Source organism: Idiotropiscis lumnitzeri, chromosome 5 (assembly GCF_059441095.1).
Source record: "Idiotropiscis lumnitzeri isolate Australia: NSW breed Sydney's pygmy pipehorse chromosome 5, RoL_Ilum_1.0, whole genome shotgun sequence".
NCBI lineage: Eukaryota > Metazoa > Chordata > Actinopteri > Syngnathiformes > Syngnathidae > Idiotropiscis > Idiotropiscis lumnitzeri.
In genome coordinates this window covers 5,762,244-5,780,234 of record NC_142395.1, presented here as the reverse complement: position 1 = coordinate 5,780,234, position 17,991 = coordinate 5,762,244, and the positions used below count along the sequence as shown (strand labels likewise).

General features: G+C 42.6%; 16 non-coding genes across 16 annotated transcripts; all 16 read right to left on the bottom strand.

Moving 5' to 3' along the window:
* Nucleotides 1-311: 311 nt before the first annotated feature.
* On the bottom strand, nucleotides 312-430 carry LOC148336634 (5S ribosomal RNA). Its single transcript, XR_015843353.1, has one exon. It is a non-coding gene; the product is annotated as a 5S ribosomal RNA (ribosomal RNA).
* A 1,009-nt stretch (nucleotides 431-1,439) lies between these two features.
* LOC148336633 (5S ribosomal RNA) lies at nucleotides 1,440-1,558 on the bottom strand. Its single transcript, XR_015843352.1, has one exon. It is a non-coding gene; the product is annotated as a 5S ribosomal RNA (ribosomal RNA).
* Nucleotides 1,559-2,567: 1,009 nt separating this feature from the next.
* Nucleotides 2,568-2,686, bottom strand: LOC148336632 (5S ribosomal RNA). Its single transcript, XR_015843476.1, has one exon. It is a non-coding gene; the product is annotated as a 5S ribosomal RNA (ribosomal RNA).
* Nucleotides 2,687-3,695: 1,009 nt separating this feature from the next.
* LOC148336631 (5S ribosomal RNA) lies at nucleotides 3,696-3,814 on the bottom strand. Its single transcript, XR_015843351.1, has one exon. It is a non-coding gene; the product is annotated as a 5S ribosomal RNA (ribosomal RNA).
* Nucleotides 3,815-4,823: 1,009 nt separating this feature from the next.
* LOC148336630 (5S ribosomal RNA) lies at nucleotides 4,824-4,942 on the bottom strand. Its single transcript, XR_015843361.1, has one exon. It is a non-coding gene; the product is annotated as a 5S ribosomal RNA (ribosomal RNA).
* A 1,011-nt stretch (nucleotides 4,943-5,953) lies between these two features.
* On the bottom strand, nucleotides 5,954-6,072 carry LOC148336629 (5S ribosomal RNA). The gene has a single exon (XR_015843350.1). It is a non-coding gene; the product is annotated as a 5S ribosomal RNA (ribosomal RNA).
* Nucleotides 6,073-7,081: 1,009 nt separating this feature from the next.
* Nucleotides 7,082-7,200, bottom strand: LOC148336628 (5S ribosomal RNA). The gene has a single exon (XR_015843349.1). It is a non-coding gene; the product is annotated as a 5S ribosomal RNA (ribosomal RNA).
* Nucleotides 7,201-8,210: 1,010 nt separating this feature from the next.
* LOC148336627 (5S ribosomal RNA) lies at nucleotides 8,211-8,329 on the bottom strand. The gene has a single exon (XR_015843348.1). It is a non-coding gene; the product is annotated as a 5S ribosomal RNA (ribosomal RNA).
* A 1,009-nt stretch (nucleotides 8,330-9,338) lies between these two features.
* Nucleotides 9,339-9,457, bottom strand: LOC148336626 (5S ribosomal RNA). Its single transcript, XR_015843347.1, has one exon. It is a non-coding gene; the product is annotated as a 5S ribosomal RNA (ribosomal RNA).
* Nucleotides 9,458-10,465: 1,008 nt separating this feature from the next.
* Nucleotides 10,466-10,584, bottom strand: LOC148336625 (5S ribosomal RNA). Its single transcript, XR_015843446.1, has one exon. It is a non-coding gene; the product is annotated as a 5S ribosomal RNA (ribosomal RNA).
* Nucleotides 10,585-11,593: 1,009 nt separating this feature from the next.
* Nucleotides 11,594-11,712, bottom strand: LOC148336624 (5S ribosomal RNA). The gene has a single exon (XR_015843346.1). It is a non-coding gene; the product is annotated as a 5S ribosomal RNA (ribosomal RNA).
* A 1,008-nt stretch (nucleotides 11,713-12,720) lies between these two features.
* On the bottom strand, nucleotides 12,721-12,839 carry LOC148336623 (5S ribosomal RNA). The gene has a single exon (XR_015843444.1). It is a non-coding gene; the product is annotated as a 5S ribosomal RNA (ribosomal RNA).
* Nucleotides 12,840-13,848: 1,009 nt separating this feature from the next.
* LOC148336622 (5S ribosomal RNA) lies at nucleotides 13,849-13,967 on the bottom strand. The gene has a single exon (XR_015843345.1). It is a non-coding gene; the product is annotated as a 5S ribosomal RNA (ribosomal RNA).
* Nucleotides 13,968-14,976: 1,009 nt separating this feature from the next.
* On the bottom strand, nucleotides 14,977-15,095 carry LOC148336621 (5S ribosomal RNA). Its single transcript, XR_015843475.1, has one exon. It is a non-coding gene; the product is annotated as a 5S ribosomal RNA (ribosomal RNA).
* Nucleotides 15,096-16,104: 1,009 nt separating this feature from the next.
* On the bottom strand, nucleotides 16,105-16,223 carry LOC148336620 (5S ribosomal RNA). The gene has a single exon (XR_015843927.1). It is a non-coding gene; the product is annotated as a 5S ribosomal RNA (ribosomal RNA).
* A 1,013-nt stretch (nucleotides 16,224-17,236) lies between these two features.
* Nucleotides 17,237-17,355, bottom strand: LOC148336619 (5S ribosomal RNA). Its single transcript, XR_015843343.1, has one exon. It is a non-coding gene; the product is annotated as a 5S ribosomal RNA (ribosomal RNA).
* Between the last annotated feature and the right edge of the window lie 636 nt (nucleotides 17,356-17,991).

The window sequence follows — 17,991 nt, the reverse complement described above, 5'->3', positions numbered from 1 at the left end:
CACCAACCCAACCGGACTGCATCGGGTCATATGTCTGCTACACCTGTAGACTCCGAGGGTACCCTTTTGGTCAATGTGTGGCTCCGGAGCCACAGTCAAGTCTCCAGACACGCATTTGCAAATTGCCACACGCATTTGCGAGTCGTCCACGGCGAGACTGTAGCAACACCCAAAGGCAGAGGACGCTGAATGTTGGCATTTTGTGCTCTCAGCCTGTCAGGCGAATATGTGGAAATTTATAAAAAAGCAGCTCGCATACTTGCTTACATTTGTCAAAGTTATTTTTATTTATTTATTTTTTGCGGTGCAAAAGCTTACAGCACCTGGTATTCCCAGGCGGTCTCCCATCCAAGTACTAACCAGGCCCGACCCTGCTTAGCTTCCGAGATCGGACGAGATCGGGCGTTCTCAGGGTAGTATGGCCGTAAGCGAGAATTCCCTCCAAAATTTTGCATTTTATACATGTGGTCTTTATTGTGGCAAATACTTCAATCCAAAAATACGTAACTAGAATCTGAAACTATAACCACAGTCACAAATGTGTCACAACAATCTACAATGCATGATTGAAGTCACAGATATATGACAAATATCAGCAAATGTGTACAATGATTTGTTGGCACATACACATGGTTAAATGCGGACAAAAATCCGTAGATGGGCGACCTGTAAAAACGGGACCTTTTGATTGGCTGTGTTCTTACAGGTGACGTTTGCTACAGTCCTGCCGCGGACGACTCGCAAATGCGTGTGCTGATTTGCAAATGCGTGTCAGGAGACGTGTGTGGCTCCGTAGCTACACATTCGGACCACATGGGGGCACTAATATTATACCAGCCCCGTACCACCAATATATACACCAATAACTTGGGGGGGCGTTCACTGCTATCCACCCATGGTCATGTACCATTTATTTGACATTATTTAAATTAAATTGGAATAAATGGAAGAATAAAGTGGAACTAATAAAATAAGAACCAATGATATAACCAGTGAAGCTAAAAAAAATGAATGAAGCTTCTCCACACCTGCTAATTGCCACATTAACTATACTTCCCTTTATTGCATTCAGTAAACACCATTTTTTAAAATTGATTCATTAACTTTTTATTTAGTAAACACTCACTGCACCAACCCAACCGGACTGCATCGGGTCATATGTCTGCTACACCTGTAGACTCCGAGGGTACCCTTTTGGTCAATGTGTGGCTCCGGAGCCACAGTCAAGTCTCCAGACACGCATTTGCAAATTGCCACACGCATTTGCGAGTCGTCCACGGCGAGACTGTAGCAACACCCAAAGGCAGAGGACGCTGAATGTTGGCATTTTGTGCTCTCAGCCTGTCAGGCGAATATGTGGAAATTTATAAAAAAGCAGCTCGCATACTTGCTTACATTTGTCAAAGTTATTTTTATTTATTTATTTTTTGCGGTGCAAAAGCTTACAGCACCTGGTATTCCCAGGCGGTCTCCCATCCAAGTACTAACCAGGCCCGACCCTGCTTAGCTTCCGAGATCGGACGAGATCGGGCGTTCTCAGGGTAGTATGGCCGTAAGCGAGAATTCCCTCCAAAATTTTGCATTTTATACATGTGGTCTTTATTGTGGCAAATACTTCAATCCAAAAATACGTAACTAGAATCTGAAACTATAACCACAGTCACAAATGTGTCACAACAATCTACAATGCATGATTGAAGTCACAGATATATGACAAATATCAGCAAATGTGTACAATGATTTGTTGGCACATACACATGGTTAAATGCGGACAAAAATCCGTAGATGGGCGACCTGTAAAAACGGGACCTTTTGATTGGCTGTGTTCTTACAGGTGACGTTTGCTACAGTCCTGCCGCGGACGACTCGCAAATGCGTGTGCTGATTTGCAAATGCGTGTCAGGAGACGTGTGTGGCTCCGTAGCTACACATTCGGACCACATGGGGGCACTAATATTATACCAGCCCCGTACCACCAATATATACACCAATAACTTGGGGGGGCGTTCACTGCTATCCACCCATGGTCATGTACCATTTATTTGACATTATTTAAATTAAATTGGAATAAATGGAAGAATAAAGTGGAACTAATAAAATAAGAACCAATGATATAACCAGTGAAGCTAAAAAAAATGAATGAAGCTTCTCCACACCTGCTAATTGCGACATTAACTATACTTCCCTTTATTGCATTCAGTAAACACCATTTTTTAAAATTGATTCATTAACTTTTTATTTAGTAAACACTCACTGCACCAACCCAACCGGACTGCATCGGGTCATATGTCTGCTACACCTGTAGACTCCGAGGGTACCATTTTGGTCAATGTGTGGCTCCGGAGCCACAGTCAAGTCTCCAGACACGCATTTGCAAATTGCCACACGCATTTGCGAGTCGTCCACGGCGAGACTGTAGCAACACCCAAAGGCAGAGGACGCTGAATGTTGGCATTTTGTGCTCTCAGCCTGTCAGGCGAATATGTGGAAATTTATAAAAAAGCAGCTCGCATACTTGCTTACATTTGTCAAAGTTATTTTTATTTATTTATTTTTTGCGGTGCAAAAGCTTACAGCACCTGGTATTCCCAGGCGGTCTCCCATCCAAGTACTAACCAGGCCCGACCCTGCTTAGCTTCCGCGATCGGACGAGATCGGGCGTTCTCAGGGTAGTATGGCCGTAAGCGAGAATTCCCTCCAAAATTTTGCATTTTATACATGTGGTCTTTATTGTGGCAAATACTTCAATCCAAAAATACGTAACTAGAATCTGAAACTATAACCACAGTCACAAATGTGTCACAACAATCTACAATGCATGATTGAAGTCACAGATATATGACAAATATCAGCAAATGTGTACAATGATTTGTTGGCACATACACATGGTTAAATGCGGACAAAAATCCGTAGATGGGCGACCTGTAAAAACGGGACCTTTTGATTGGCTGTGTTCTTACAGGTGACGTTTGCTACAGTCCTGCCGCGGACGACTCGCAAATGCGTGTGCTGATTTGCAAATGCGTGTCAGGAGACGTGTGTGGCTCCGTAGCTACACATTCGGACCACATGGGGGCACTAATATTATACCAGCCCCGTACCACCAATATATACACCAATAACTTGGGGGGGCGTTCACTGCTATCCACCCATGGTCATGTACCATTTATTTGACATTATTTAAATTAAATTGGAATAAATGGAAGAATAAAGTGGAACTAATAAAATAAGAACCAATGATATAACCAGTGAAGCTAAAAAAAATGAATGAAGCTTCTCCACACCTGCTAATTGCCACATTAACTATACTTCCCTTTATTGCATTCAGTAAACACCATTTTTTAAAATTGATTCATTAACTTTTTATTTAGTAAACACTCACTGCACCAACCCAACCGGACTGCATCGGGTCATATGTCTGCTACACCTGTAGACTCCGAGGGTACCCTTTTGGTCAATGTGTGGCTCCGGAGCCACAGTCAAGTCTCCAGACACGCATTTGCAAATTGCCACACGCATTTGCGAGTCGTCCACGGCGAGACTGTAGCAACACCCAAAGGCAGAGGACGCCGAATGTTGGCATTTTGTGCTCTCAGCCTGTCAGGCGAATATGTGGAAATTTATAAAAAAGCAGCTCGCATACTTGCTTACATTTGTCAAAGTTATTTTTATTTATTTATTTTTTGCGGTGCAAAAGCTTACAGCACCTGGTATTCCCAGGCGGTCTCCCATCCAAGTACTAACCAGGCCCGACCCTGCTTAGCTTCCGAGATCGGACGAGATCGGGCGTTCTCAGGGTAGTATGGCCGTAAGCGAGAATTCCCTCCAACATTTTGCATTTTATACATGTGGTCTTTATTGTGGCAAATACTTCAATCCAAAAATACGTAACAAGAATCTGAAACTATAACCACAGTCACAAATGTGTCACAACAATCTACAATGCATGATTGAAGTCACAGATATATGACAAATATCAGCAAATGTGTACAATGATTTGTTGGCACATACACATGGTTAAATGCGGACAAAAATCCGTAGATGGGCGACCTGTAAAAACGGGACCTTTTGATTGGCTGTGTTCTTACAGGTGACGTTTGCTACAGTCCTGCCGCGGACGACTCGCAAATGCGTGTGCTGATTTGCAAATGCGTGTCAGGAGACGTGTGTGGCTCCGTAGCTACACATTCGGACCACATGGGGGCACTAATATTATACCAGCCCCGTACCACCAATATATACACCAATAACTTGGGGGGGCGTTCACTGCTATCCACCCATGGTCATGTACCATTTATTTGACATTATTTAAATTAAATTGGAATAAATGGAAGAATAAAGTGGAACTAATAAAATAAGAACCAATGATATAACCAGTGAAGCTAAAAAAAATGAATGAAGCTTCTCCACACCTGCTAATTGCCACATTAACTATACTTCCCTTTATTGCATTCAGTAAACACCATTTTTTAAAATTGATTCATTAACTTTTTATTTAGTAAACACTCACTGCACCAACCCAACCGGACTGCATCGGGTCATATGTCTGCTACACCTGTAGACTCCGAGGGTACCCTTTTGGTCAATGTGTGGCTCCGGAGCCACAGTCAAGTCTCCAGACACGCATTTGCAAATTGCCACACGCATTTGCGAGTCGTCCACGGCGAGACTGTAGCAACACCCAAAGGCAGAGGACGCCGAATGTTGGCATTTTGTGCTCTCAGCCTGTCAGGCGAATATGTGGAAATTTATAAAAAAGCAGCTCGCATACTTGCTTACATTTGTCAAAGTTATTTTTATTTATTTATTTTTTGCGGTGCAAAGGCTTACAGCACCTGGTATTCCCAGGCGGTCTCCCATCCAAGTACTAACCAGGCCCGACCCTGCTTAGCTTCCGAGATCGGACGAGATCGGGCGTTCTCAGGGTAGTATGGCCGTAAGCGAGAATTCCCTCCAAAATTTTGCATTTTATACATGTGGTCTTTATTGTGGCAAATACTTCAATCCAAAAATACTTAACAAGAATCTGAAACTATAACCACAGTCACAAATGTGTCACAACAATCTACAATGCATGATTGAAGTCACAGATATATGACAAATATCAGCAAATGTGTACAATGATTTGTTGGCACATACACATGGTTAAATGCGGACAAAAATCCGTAGATGGGCGACCTGTAAAAACGGGACCTTTTGATTGGCTGTGTTCTTACAGGTGACGTTTGCTACAGTCCTGCCGCGGACGACTCGCAAATGCGTGTGCTGATTTGCAAATGCGTGTCAGGAGACGTGTGTGGCTCCGTAGCTACACATTCGGACCACATGGGGGCACTAATATTATACCAGCCCCGTACCACCAATATATACACCAATAACTTGGGGGGGCGTTCACTGCTATCCACCCATGGTCATGTACCATTTATTTGACATTATTTAAATTAAATTGGAATAAATGGAAGAATAAAGTGGAACTAATAAAATAAGAACCAATGATATAACCAGTGAAGCTAAAAAAAATGAATGAAGCTTCTCCACACCTGCTAATTGCGACATTAACTATACTTCCCTTTATTGCATTCAGTAAACACCATTTTTTAAAATTGATTCATTAACTTTTTATTTAGTAAACACTCACTGCACCAACCCAACCGGACTGCATCGGGTCATATGTCTGCTACACCTGTAGACTCCGAGGGTACCCTTTTGGTCTTAATGTGTGGCTCCGGAGCCACAGTCAAGTCTCCAGACACGCATTTGCAAATTGCCACACGCATTTGCGAGTCGTCCACGGCGAGACTGTAGCAACACCCAAAGGCAGAGGACGCTGAATGTTGGCATTTTGTGCTCTCAGCCTGTCAGGCGAATATGTGGAAATTTATAAAAAAGCAGCTCGCATACTTGCTTACATTTGTCAAAGTTATTTTTATTTATTTATTTTTTGCGGTGCAAAAGCTTACAGCACCTGGTATTCCCAGGCGGTCTCCCATCCAAGTACTAACCAGGCCCGACCCTGCTTAGCTTCCGAGATCGGACGAGATCGGGCGTTCTCAGGGTAGTATGGCCGTAAGCGAGAATTCCCTCCAAAATTTTGCATTTTATACATGTGGTCTTTATTGTGGCAAATACTTCAATCCAAAAATACGTAACAAGAATCTGAAACTATAACCACAGTCACAAATGTGTCACAACAATCTACAATGCATGATTGAAGTCACAGATATATGACAAATATCAGCAAATGTGTACAATGATTTGTTGGCACATACACATGGTTAAATGCGGACAAAAATCCGTAGATGGGCGACCTGTAAAAACGGGACCTTTTGATTGGCTGTGTTCTTACAGGTGACGTTTGCTACAGTCCTGCCGCGGACGACTCGCAAATGCGTGTGCTGATTTGCAAATGCGTGTCAGGAGACGTGTGTGGCTCCGTAGCTACACATTCGGACCACATGGGGGCACTAATATTATACCAGCCCCGTACCACCAATATATACACCAATAACTTGGGGGGGCGTTCACTGCTATCCACCCATGGTCATGTACCATTTATTTGACATTATTTAAATTAAATTGGAATAAATGGAAGAATAAAGTGGAACTAATAAAATAAGAACCAATGATATAACCAGTGAAGCTAAAAAAAATGAATGAAGCTTCTCCACACCTGCTAATTGCGACATTAACTATACTTCCCTTTATTGCATTCAGTAAACACCATTTTTTTAAATTGATTCATTAACTTTTTATTTAGTAAACACTCACTGCACCAACCCAACCGGACTGCATCGGGTCATATGTCTGCTACACCTGTAGACTCCGAGGGTACCCTTTTGGTCAATGTGTGGCTCCGGAGCCACAGTCAAGTCTCCAGACACGCATTTGCAAATTGCCACACGCATTTGCGAGTCGTCCACGGCGAGACTGTAGCAACACCCAAAGGCAGAGGACGCTGAATGTTGGCATTTTGTGCTCTCAGCCTGTCAGGCGAATATGTGGAAATTTATAAAAAAGCAGCTCGCATACTTGCTTACATTTGTCAAAGTTATTTTTATTTATTTATTTTTTGCGGTGCAAAAGCTTACAGCACCTGGTATTCCCAGGCGGTCTCCCATCCAAGTACTAACCAGGCCCGACCCTGCTTAGCTTCCGAGATCGGACGAGATCGGGCGTTCTCAGGGTAGTATGGCCGTAAGCGAGAATTCCCTCCAAAATTTTGCATTTTATACATGTGGTCTTTATTGTGGCAAATACTTCAATCCAAAAATACGTAACTAGAATCTGAAACTATAACCACAGTCACAAATGTGTCACAACAATCTACAATGCATGATTGAAGTCACAGATATATGACAAATATCAGCAAATGTGTACAATGATTTGTTGGCACATACACATGGTTAAATGCGGACAAAAATCCGTAGATGGGCGACCTGTAAAAACGGGACCTTTTGATTGGCTGTGTTCTTACAGGTGACGTTTGCTACAGTCCTGCCGCGGACGACTCGCAAATGCGTGTGCTGATTTGCAAATGCGTGTCAGGAGACGTGTGTGGCTCCGTAGCTACACATTCGGACCACATGGGGGCACTAATATTATACCAGCCCCGTACCACCAATATATACACCAATAACTTGGGGGGGCGTTCACTGCTATCCACCCATGGTCATGTACCATTTATTTGACATTATTTAAATTAAATTGGAATAAATGGAAGAATAAAGTGGAACTAATAAAATAAGAACCAATGATATAACCAGTGAAGCTAAAAAAAATGAATGAAGCTTCTCCACACCTGCTAATTGCGACATTAACTATACTTCCCTTTATTGCATTCAGTAAACACCATTTTTTAAAATTGATTCATTAACTTTTTATTTAGTAAACACTCACTGCACCAACCCAACCGGACTGCATCGGGTCATATGTCTGCTACACCTGTAGACTCCGAGGGTACCCTTTTGGTCAATGTGTGGCTCCGGAGCCACAGTCAAGTCTCCAGACACGCATTTGCAAATTGCCACACGCATTTGCGAGTCGTCCACGGCGAGACTGTAGCAACACCCAAAGGCAGAGGACGCTGAATGTTGGCATTTTGTGCTCTCAGCCTGTCAGGCGAATATGTGGAAATTTATAAAAAAGCAGCTCGCATACTTGCTTACATTTGTCAAAGTTATTTTTATTTATTTACTTTTTTGCGGTGCAAAAGCTTACAGCACCTGGTATTCCCAGGCGGTCTCCCATCCAAGTACTAACCAGGCCCGACCCTGCTTAGCTTCCGAGATCGGACGAGATCGGGCGTTCTCAGGGTAGTATGGCCGTAAGCGAGAATTCGCTCCAAAATTTTGCATTTTATACATGTGGTCTTTATTGTGGCAAATACTTCAATCCAAAAATACGTAACTAGAATCTGAAACTATAACCACAGTCACAAATGTGTCACAACAATCTACAATGCATGATTGAAGTCACAGATATATGACAAATATCAGCAAATGTGTACAATGATTTGTTGGCACATACACATGGTTAAATGCGGACAAAAATCCGTAGATGGGCGACCTGTAAAAACGGGACCTTTTGATTGGCTGTGTTCTTACAGGTGACGTTTGCTACAGTCCTGCCGCGGACGACTCGCAAATGCGTGTGCTGATTTGCAAATGCGTGTCAGGAGACGTGTGTGGCTCCGTAGCTACACATTCGGACCACATGGGGGCACTAATATTATACCAGCCCCGTACCACCAATATATACACCAATAACTTGGGGGGGCGTTCACTGCTATCCACCCATGGTCATGTACCATTTATTTGACATTATTTAAATTAAATTGGAATAAATGGAAGAATAAAGTGGAACTAATAAAATAAGAACCAATGATATAACCAGTGAAGCTAAAAAAAATGAATGAAGCTTCTCCACACCTGCTAATTGCCACATTAACTATACTTCCCTTTATTGCATTCAGTAAACACCATTTTTTAAAATTGATTCATTAACTTTTTATTTAGTAAACACTCACTGCACCAACCCAACCGGACTGCATCGGGTCATATGTCTGCTACACCTGTAGACTCCGAGGGTACCCTTTTGGTCAATGTGTGGCTCCGGAGCCACAGTCAAGTCTCCAGACACGCATTTGCAAATTGCCACACGCATTTGCGAGTCGTCCACGGCGAGACTGTAGCAACACCCAAAGGCAGAGGACGCTGAATGTTGGCATTTTGTGCTCTCAGCCTGTCAGGCGAATATGTGGAAATTTATAAAAAAGCAGCTCGCATACTTGCTTACATTTGTCAAAGTTATTTTTATTTATTTATTTTTTGCGGTGCAAAAGCTTACAGCACCTGGTATTCCCAGGCGGTCTCCCATCCAAGTACTAACCAGGCCCGACCCTGCTTAGCTTCCGAGATCGGACGAGATCGGGCGTTCTCAGGGTAGTATGGCCGTAAGCGAGAATTCGCTCCAAAATTTTGCATTTTATACATGTGGTCTTTATTGTGGCAAATACTTCAATCCAAAAATACGTAACTAGAATCTGAAACTATAACCACAGTCACAAATGTGTCACAACAATCTACAATGCATGATTGAAGTCACAGATATATGACAAATATCAGCAAATGTGTACAATGATTTGTTGGCACATACACATGGTTAAATGCGGACAAAAATCCGTAGATGGGCGACCTGTAAAAACGGGACCTTTTGATTGGCTGTGTTCTTACAGGTGACGTTTGCTACAGTCCTGCCGCGGACGACTCGCAAATGCGTGTGCTGATTTGCAAATGCGTGTCAGGAGACGTGTGTGGCTCCGTAGCTACACATTCGGACCACATGGGGGCACTAATATTATACCAGCCCCGTACCACCAATATATACACCAATAACTTGGGGGGGCGTTCACTGCTATCCACCCATGGTCATGTACCATTTATTTGACATTATTTAAATTAAATTGGAATAAATGGAAGAATAAAGTGGAACTAATAAAATAAGAACCAATGATATAACCAGTGAAGCTAAAAAAAATGAATGAAGCTTCTCCACACCTGCTAATTGCCACATTAACTATACTTCCCTTTATTGCATTCAGTAAACACCATTTTTTAAAATTGATTCATTAACTTTTTATTTAGTAAACACTCACTGCACCAACCCAACCGGACTGCATCGGGTCATATGTCTGCTACACCTGTAGACTCCGAGGGTACCCTTTTGGTCAATGTGTGGCTCCGGAGCCACAGTCAAGTCTCCAGACACGCATTGCAAATTGCCACACGCATTTGCGAGTCGTCCACGGCGAGACTGTAGCAACACCCAAAGGCAGAGGACGCTGAATGTTGGCATTTTGTGCTCTCAGCCTGTCAGGCGAATATGTGGAAATTTATAAAAAAGCAGCTCGCATACTTGCTTACATTTGTCAAAGTTATTTTTATTTATTTATTTTTTGCGGTGCAAAAGCTTACAGCACCTGGTATTCCCAGGCGGTCTCCCATCCAAGTACTAACCAGGCCCGACCCTGCTTAGCTTCCGAGATCGGACGAGATCGGGCGTTCTCATGGTAGTATGGCCGTAAGCGAGAATTCCCTCCAAAATTTTGCATTTTATACATGTGGTCTTTATTGTGGCAAATACTTCAATCCAAAAATACGTAACAAGAATCTGAAACTATAACCACAGTCACAAATGTGTCACAACAATCTACAATGCATGATTGAAGTCACAGATATATGACAAATATCAGCAAATGTGTACAATGATTTGTTGGCACATACACATGGTTAAATGCGGACAAAAATCCGTAGATGGGCGACCTGTAAAAACGGGACCTTTTGATTGGCTGTGTTCTTACAGGTGACGTTTGCTACAGTCCTGCCGCGGACGACTCGCAAATGCGTGTGCTGATTTGCAAATGCGTGTCAGGAGACGTGTGTGGCTCCGTAGCTACACATTCGGACCACATGGGGGCACTAATATTATACCAGCCCCGTACCACCAATATATACACCAATAACTTGGGGGGGCGTTCACTGCTATCCACCCATGGTCATGTACCATTTATTTGACATTATTTAAATTAAATTGGAATAAATGGAAGAATAAAGTGGAACTAATAAAATAAGAACCAATGATATAACCAGTGAAGCTAAAAAAAATGAATGAAGCTTCTCCACACCTGCTAATTGCGACATTAACTATACTTCCCTTTATTGCATACAGTAAACACCATTTTTTAAAATTGATTCATTAACTTTTTATTTAGTAAACACTCACTGCACCAACCCAACCGGACTGCATCGGGTCATATGTCTGCTACACCTGTAGACTCCGAGGGTACCCTTTTGGTCAATGTGTGGCTCCGGAGCCACAGTCAAGTCTCCAGACACGCATTTGCAAATTGCCACACGCATTTGCGAGTCGTCCACGGCGAGACTGTAGCAACACCCAAAGGCAGAGGACGCTGAATGTTGGCATTTTGTGCTCTCAGCCTGTCAGGCGAATATGTGGAAATTTATAAAAAAGCAGCTCGCATACTTGCTTACATTTGTCAAAGTTATTTTTATTTATTTATTTTTTGCGGTGCAAAAGCTTACAGCACCTGGTATTCCCAGGCGGTCTCCCATCCAAGTACTAACCAGGCCCGACCCTGCTTAGCTTCCGAGATCGGACGAGATCGGGCGTTCTCAGGGTAGTATGGCCGTAAGCGAGAATTCGCTCCAAAATTTTGCATTTTATACATGTGGTCTTTATTGTGGCAAATACTTCAATCCAAAAATACGTAACTAGAATCTGAAACTATAACCACAGTCACAAATGTGTCACAACAATCTACAATGCATGATTGAAGTCACAGATATATGACAAATATCAGCAAATGTGTACAATGATTTGTTGGCACATACACATGGTTAAATGCGGACAAAAATCCGTAGATGGGCGACCTGTAAAAACGGGACCTTTTGATTGGCTGTGTTCTTACAGGTGACGTTTGCTACAGTCCTGCCGCGGACGACTCGCAAATGCGTGTGCTGATTTGCAAATGCGTGTCAGGAGACGTGTGTGGCTCCGTAGCTACACATTCGGACCACATGGGGGCACTAATATTATACCAGCCCCGTACCACCAATATATACACCAATAACTTGGGGGGGCGTTCACTGCTATCCACCCATGGTCATGTACCATTTATTTGACATTATTTAAATTAAATTGGAATAAATGGAAGAATAAAGTGGAACTAATAAAATAAGAACCAATGATATAACCAGTGAAGCTAAAAAAAATGAATGAAGCTTCTCCACACCTGCTAATTGCCACATTAACTATACTTCCCTTTATTGCATTCAGTAAACACCATTTTTTAAAATTGATTCATTAACTTTTTATTTAGTAAACACTCACTGCACCAACCCAACCGGACTGCATCGGGTCATATGTCTGCTACACCTGTAGACTCCGAGGGTACCCTTTTGGTCAATGTGTGGCTCCGGAGCCACAGTCAAGTCTCCAGACACGCATTGCAAATTGCCACACGCATTTGCGAGTCGTCCACGGCGAGACTGTAGCAACACCCAAAGGCAGAGGACGCTGAATGTTGGCATTTTGTGCTCTCAGCCTGTCAGGCGAATATGTGGAAATTTATAAAAAAGCAGCTCGCATACTTGCTTACATTTGTCAAAGTTATTTTTATTTATTTATTTTTTGCGGTGCAAAAGCTTACAGCACCTGGTATTCCCAGGCGGTCTCCCATCCAAGTACTAACCAGGCCCGACCCTGCTTAGCTTCCGAGATCGGACGAGATCGGGCGTTCTCATGGTAGTATGGCCGTAAGCGAGAATTCCCTCCAAAATTTTGCATTTTATACATGTGGTCTTTATTGTGGCAAATACTTCAATCCAAAAATACGTAACAAGAATCTGAAACTATAACCACAGTCACAAATGTGTCACAACAATCTACAATGCATGATTGAAGTCACAGATATATGACAAATATCAGCAAATGTGTACAATGATTTGTTGGCACATACACATGGTTAAATGCGGACAAAAATCCGTAGATGGGCGACCTGTAAAAACGGGACCTTTTGATTGGCTGTGTTCTTACAGGTGACGTTTGCTACAGTCCTGCCGCGGACGACTCGCAAATGCGTGTGCTGATTTGCAAATGCGTGTCAGGAGACGTGTGTGGCTCCGTAGCTACACATTCGGACCACATGGGGGCACTAATATTATACCAGCCCCGTACCACCAATATATACACCAATAACTTGGGGGGGCGTTCACTGCTATCCACCCATGGTCATGTACCATTTATTTGACATTATTTAAATTAAATTGGAATAAATGGAAGAATAAAGTGGAACTAATAAAATAAGAACCAATGATATAACCAGTGAAGCTAAAAAAAATGAATGAAGCTTCTCCACACCTGCTAATTGCGACATTAACTATACTTCCCTTTATTGCATTCAGTAAACACCATTTTTTAAAATTGATTCATTAACTTTTTATTTAGTAAACACTCACTGCACCAACCCAACCGGACTGCATCGGGTCATATGTCTGCTACACCTGTAGACTCCGAGGGTACCCTTTTGGTCAATGTGTGGCTCCGGAGCCACAGTCAAGTCTCCAGACACGCATTTGCAAATTGCCACACGCATTTGCGAGTCGTCCACGGCGAGACTGTAGCAACACCCAAAGGCAGAGGACGCTGAATGTTGGCATTTTGTGCTCTCAGCCTGTCAGGCGAATATGTGGAAATTTATAAAAAAGCAGCTCGCATACTTGCTTACATTTGTCAAAGTTATTTTTATTTATTTATTTTTTGCGGTGCAAAAGCTTACAGCACCTGGTATTCCCAGGCGGTCTCCCATCCAAGTACTAACCAGGCCCGACCCTGCTTAGCTTCCGAGATCGGACGAGATCGGGCGTTCTCAGGGTAGTATGGCCGTAAGCGAGAATTCCCTCCAAAATTTTGCATTTTATACATGTGGTCTTTATTGTGGCAAATACTTCAATCCAAAAATACGTAACTAGAATCTGAAACTATAACCACAGTCACAAATGTGTCACAACAATCTACAATGCATGATTGAAGTCACAGATATATGACAAATATCAGCAAATGTGTACAATGATTTGTTGGCACATACACATGGTTAAATGCGGACAAAAATCCGTAGATGGGCGACCTGTAAAAACGGGACCTTTTGATTGGCTGTGTTCTTACAGGTGACGTTTGCTACAGTCCTGCCGCGGACGACTCGCAAATGCGTGTGCTGATTTGCAAATGCGTGTCAGGAGACGTGTGTGGCTCCGTAGCTACACATTCGGACCACATGGGGGCACTAATATTATACCAGCCCCGTACCACCAATATATACACCAATAACTTGGGGGGGCGTTCACTGCTATCCACCCATGGTCATGTACCATTTATTTGACATTATTTAAATTAAATTGGAATAAATGGAAGAATAAAGTGGAACTAATAAAATAAGAACCAATGATATAACCAGTGAAGCTAAAAAAAATGAATGAAGCTTCTCCACACCTGCTAATTGCGACATTAACTATACTTCCCTTTATTGCATTCAGTAAACACCATTTTTTAAAATTGATTCATTAACTTTTTATTTAGTAAACACTCACTGCACCAACCCAACCGGACTGCATCGGGTCATATGTCTGCTACACCTGTAGACTCCGAGGGTACCATTTTGGTCAATGTGTGGCTCCGGAGCCACAGTCAAGTCTCCAGACACGCATTTGCAAATTGCCACACGCATTTGCGAGTCGTCCACGGCGAGACTGTAGCAACACCCAAAGGCAGAGGACGCTGAATGTTGGCATTTTGTGCTCTCAGCCTGTCAGGCGAATATGTGGAAATTTATAAAAAAGCAGCTCGCATACTTGCTTACATTCGTCAAAGTTATTTTTATTTATTTATTTTTTGCGGTGCAAAAGCTTACAGCACCTGGTATTCCCAGGCGGTCTCCCATCCAAGTACTAACCAGGCCCGACCCTGCTTAGCTTCCGCGATCGGACGAGATCGGGCGTTCTCAGGGTAGTATGGCCGTAAGCGAGAATTCCCTCCAAAATTTTGCATTTTATACATGTGGTCTTTATTGTGGCAAATACTTCAATCCAAAAATACGTAACTAGAATCTGAAACTATAACCACAGTCACAAATGTGTCACAACAATCTACAATGCATGATTGAAGTCACAGATATATGACAAATATCAGCAAATGTGTACAATGATTTGTTGGCACATACACATGGTTAAATGCGGACAAAAATCCGTAGATGGGCGACCTGTAAAAACGGGACCTTTTGATTGGCTGTGTTCTTACAGGTGACGTTTGCTACAGTCCTGCCGCGGACGACTCGCAAATGCGTGTGCTGATTTGCAAATGCGTGTCAGGAGACGTGTGTGGCTCCGTAGCTACACATTCGGACCACATGGGGGCACTAATATTATACCAGCCCCGTACCACCAATATATACACCAATAACTTGGGGGGGCGTTCACTGCTATCCACCCATGGTCATGTACCATTTATTTGACATTATTTAAATTAAATTGGAATAAATGGAAGAATAAAGTGGAACTAATAAAATAAGAACCAATGATATAACCAGTGAAGCTAAAAAAAATGAATGAAGCTTCTCCACACCTGCTAATTGCCACATTAACTATACTTCCCTTTATTGCATTCAGTAAACACCATTTTTTAAAATTGATTCATTAACTTTTTATTTAGTAAACACTCACTGCACCAACCCAACCGGACTGCATCGGGTCATATGTCTGCTACACCTGTAGACTCCGAGGGTACCCTTTTGGTCAATGTGTGGCTCCGGAGCCACAGTCAAGTCTCCAGACACGCATTTGCAAATTGCCACACGCATTTGCGAGTCGTCCACGGCGAGACTGTAGCAACACCCAAAGGCAGAGGACGCTGAATGTTGGCATTTTGTGCTCTCAGCCTGTCAGGCGAATATGTGGAAATTTATAAAAAAGCAGCTCGCATACTTGCTTACATTTGTCAAAGTTATTTTTATTTATTTATTTTTTGCGGTGCAAAGGCTTACAGCACCTGGTATTCCCAGGCGGTCTCCCATCCAAGTACTAACCAGGCCCGACCCTGCTTAGCTTCCGAGATCGGACGAGATCGGGCGTTCTCAGGGTAGTATGGCCGTAAGCGAGAATTCCCTCCAAAATTTTGCATTTTATACATGTGGTCTTTATTGTGGCAAATACTTCAATCCAAAAATACTTAACAAGAATCTGAAACTATAACCACAGTCACAAATGTGTCACAACAATCTACAATGCATGATTGAAGTCACAGATATATGACAAATATCAGCAAATGTGTACAATGATTTGTTGGCACATACACATGGTTAAATGCGGACAAAAATCCGTAGATGGGCGACCTGTAAAAACGGGACCTTTTGATTGGCTGTGTTCTTACAGGTGACGTTTGCTACAGTCCTGCCGCGGACGACTCGCAAATGCGTGTGCTGATTTGCAAATGCGTGTCAGGAGACGTGTGTGTGGCTCCGTAGCTACACATTCGGACCACATGGGGGCACTAATATTATACCAGCCCCGTACCACCAATATATACACCAATAACTTGGGGGGGCGTTCACTGCTATCCACCCATGGTCATGTACCATTTATTTGACATTATTTAAATTAAATTGGAATAAATGGAAGAATAAAGTGGAACTAATAAAATAAGAACCAATGATATAACCAGTGAAGCTAAAAAAAATGAATGAAGCTTCTCCACACCTGCTAATTGCGACATTAACTATACTTCCCTTTATTGCATTCAGTAAACACCATTTTTTAAAATTGATTCATTAACTTTTTATTTAGTAAACACTCACTGCACCAACCCAACCGGACTGCATCGGGTCATATGTCTGCTACACCTGTAGACTCCGAGGGTACCCTTTTGGTCTTAATGTGTGGCTCCGGAGCCACAGTCAAGTCTCCAGACACGCATTTGCAAATTGCCACACGCATTTGCGAGTCGTCCACGGCGAGACTGTAGCAACACCCAAAGGCAGAGGACGCTGAATGTTGGCATTTTGTGCTCTCAGCCTGTCAGGCGAATATGTGGAAATTTATAAAAAAGCAGCTCGCATACTTGCTTACATTTGTCAAAGTTATTTTTATTTATTTATTTTTTGCGGTGCAAAAGCTTACAGCACCTGGTATTCCCAGGCGGTCTCCCATCCAAGTACTAACCAGGCCCGACCCTGCTTAGCTTCCGAGATCGGACGAGATCGGGCGTTCTCAGGGTAGTATGGCCGTAAGCGAGAATTCCCTCCAAAATTTTGCATTTTATACATGTGGTCTTTATTGTGGCAAATACTTCAATCCAAAAATACGTAACTAGAATCTGAAACTATAACCACAGTCACAAATGTGTCACAACAATCTACAATGCATGATTGAAGTCACAGATATATGACAAATATCAGCAAATGTGTACAATGATTTGTTGGCACATACACATGGTTAAATGCGGACAAAAATCCGTAGATGGGCGACCTGTAAAAACGGGACCTTTTGATTGGCTGTGTTCTTAAAGGTGACGTTTGCTACAGTCCTGCCGCGGACGACTCGCAAATGCGTGTGCTGATTTGCAAATGCGTGTCAGGAGACGTGTGTGGCTCCGTAGCTACACATTCGGACCACATGGGGGCACTAATATTATACCAGCCCCGTACCACCAATATATACACCAATAACTTGGGGGGGCGTTCACTGCTATCCACCCATGGTCATGTACCATTTATTTGACATTATTTAAATTAAATTGGAATAAATGGAAGAATAAAGTGGAACTAATAAAATAAGAACCAATGATATAACCAGTGAAGCTAAAAAAAATGAATGAAGCTTCTCCACACCTGCTAATTGCGACATTAACTATACTTCCCTTTATTGC